This window comes from Helianthus annuus, chromosome 11 (assembly GCF_002127325.2).
Source record: "Helianthus annuus cultivar XRQ/B chromosome 11, HanXRQr2.0-SUNRISE, whole genome shotgun sequence".
NCBI classification, from domain to species: Eukaryota; Viridiplantae; Streptophyta; class Magnoliopsida; order Asterales; family Asteraceae; genus Helianthus; species Helianthus annuus.
In genome coordinates this window covers 11,264,471-11,267,381 of record NC_035443.2, presented here as the reverse complement: position 1 = coordinate 11,267,381, position 2,911 = coordinate 11,264,471, and positions in this window count along the sequence as shown.

Below are 2,911 nucleotides of genomic sequence, written 5' to 3'. Positions count from 1 at the left end.
CATATCCTGCTAGATGTTCCTGCAAAACAATATTGTATTGAGCGGAAGTGGCCGTTAGTATGAGGATCACCATAATGTCCCATGATCCTGATCCTGAAGTTCTGCTGAGGATCACTGTCTGCCAAAGAAACAAGGATCACTGGTTAGGATCATGTGTAAGGATCACCTATAATAAAAATCCAGCCCTAACAATTGCCCCCAAAATATAAGGAGTTAATTGTAAATAGACGAGTTATATTTTGTTTCGATCTTATCTCTAACGGGCGACTCCAAGAAACTAGCCGTTATGCTCGGACTAGCCGTTGTGATCATTACGCCAGAGATGTGACAATCCTGCAGATCATGATTATAAATAGGAGATAGGGTGAGGATCAGTTTGTATTTAAATTCGAGATACACTCCCTTTATATTCTACACCGAAGATCGATCAGGTACTCTCCTCTTCTCTTTTTCTTCTCTCTACTCTCTTTGCTCTGTTTTCCGTTTCTACTTTGTTTCTGTTCCAATCATGTTGCTCCGGAATTCTCCGCACAAGGATTCCAAGAAGGATAGTCCCTTAAAGAGCCAGGGGATTATCAAGGATTCTCCTACGGAGAGGTGTTGCTTTAGTAATGCTCACGTAGACAAAATTCGTCATTGCTTTCCGGCGAATGCTGTTTTTAAATCCTTTGATCCTACTGCTTTGAGCGATTTTGTTTCGGATGTCTGGGTGGCTTTTCCTGCTACCCCGTTTGCTATAGGGTACTCGTATCCTTTTCCAGACTTTACCCAGTCTTTCTTTTCCTTAACCGGCATCTCTTACATCCAAGCTATGCCGATGATCTGGAGGGTTCTTTATACCTTCGAGAGGATCATCGAGCAGGAAGGGATTGATCTGGGGATGGCGGAGTTAGCTGAGTTTTACGATCTCACCACCTTCGGTTCTCACCGATATTTGTTGAAACGGAAAGCTGGAGAGGATCACCCAATCTTCAAAGTTACTAAGAATGATACAAACTGGAAACGTCGGTTTTTCTTTGTTAAGAGGGATTCCATCCCGGATGGGAAGGATCTGCCCAAGGAAGAGGCCACTCATGGTAGGGTAGAGGATCCTCGAAGGATCACTATCAGTCCTGTCTCATATGATGAGGATCACTGATGTCTTTTTTCCTTTGTCTTTTATGCAGCTATTTCCATTGCTCGTCTGAAATTAACCCCCGCTGCAAAAGAGAGAGTGTTAGCTTTTAAAAAGCTTGATCCTGAAGTTAGAAGCTTCCAAATCACTATCCAAGATTCTCAAGAGATATCCTCTGCATCTGCCACAATGTCAAGTAAGTATCCTCATAGAAAGTAAGTTTTATGTAAAAGTATTTAATTTACCAAGGGAACTTATCTTGTTTTTGAATTGTGTAGGTGCTGGAAAATCTGCCAGGTCTGTTAAATCTGCCTCCAAATTTGGGATAAGTGATCTTGCCAATGTCACGTCTTCAAAGAAGAAGGCTCCTGCTGCCAGTCCTTCAGCATCAGCTCCTAAAGCGCCTATCCGAGGTAAAGGGAAGAAGAGGAAGGCTTCAGATGATCTCCAGGGTTTTCCCCTCCTCCGTCAGCAATTCCTCGACTACGTGAATGAAGTAAGGATCACTGCCCCTGTTGGTTATCCGTCTCGCATATCCTGTTTGTGTATCCTGCCTTTCTTGAGGATCATCTGATCCTAAGCTTATCTTTTTTCTCCTGTTGCAGAAACTTGCCGAGATTGAGACCTATCTTGGCCATGTTGAGGACCAGGAGAGCCAAATTGCCGATCTCCAGCAAATGGGTGTGTTAAAGGATCTCAAGATAGGAGATCTTGAGAAGGAACTCCGGGTCATGAAGACTGAGGCTGCTCAGAGGTTGATCGATATGGATAACGAGAAGCAGGAGATCACCCAAGATGCTAAGGTCTCCGCGGCAATTGCTATGTATAAGATACAACTTCAGATGGCCGAGGAGGCTCAGGATCCTACCTTTGACAAAAGCTCGTGGGATGTTGAAGGTTGGAAGGCAAGGCTGGCAGACTTGGAGGACGAGGATGAGGCTGAGGAGATCCCCATGCTGGAAGGTGGTGGTGCTGAGAAGGATCAAGGTGGAGATGCTGGTGGTGACGAAGCAGCGAAGGAGTAGGCTGCATGATTGGGCGATGATGGATATTGTTGACTAGGCCGGAGCCCAATTTTTTAGGTTTGGTAGTGGTTTTTTGTGGTTGTTGATGGTTTGAAACAATTATGGTCTGTAATCTCTGAACAATAGTTTCTTAGGATTAAGGATCCTGGATCCTTTGAACAATAGGTAGGATTGCAAAAGGTGGAGGGATCCTCTGTTTGGGGGATGAAGCCTTTGTGATCCTGCCGCTTTAATTTTCCTGCACAATGCTAAGACCGCATAGACAATGGACACCCTTTGCCAACCCATGTGGACGGGCCACGTTTTGCTGGTAGAAATGTGGGTTGGCAATTTTGACAACTTTTTGAAAGGGTTAATGATCCTTTTGTTTAATAATATAACTTAACTTTTCTGGCTTATCTCGTGTTGTTATCCTTATCTTCTTGTTTCTTAGTTGTTTTTGTAATATATTTGCAAGAGTTGAAAATATAAATTTAGGATATGATCCTAGATCAAATATCCTGATATTGAAAATATTCAAAGTATTTTAGTTCAAGGATCATAGGTTTGGTTGTCAAAGTATAAGGGTCGGTTAGGATAATAAATATAATCAAAATAGTCAAGGATCATACCTGAGGATCCAAGTCAGGATCCTAACCTTCAATCGAGACAATCGTGGATAAGACTTTGATGGATAATAAGGATTAAGGATCCTTATGTGTTTTACCTTTGACAAACCCGAAAAACGAAGCACAACTTGGGACTAAGCCAATGTAAGAAGTAAATTAGTAAC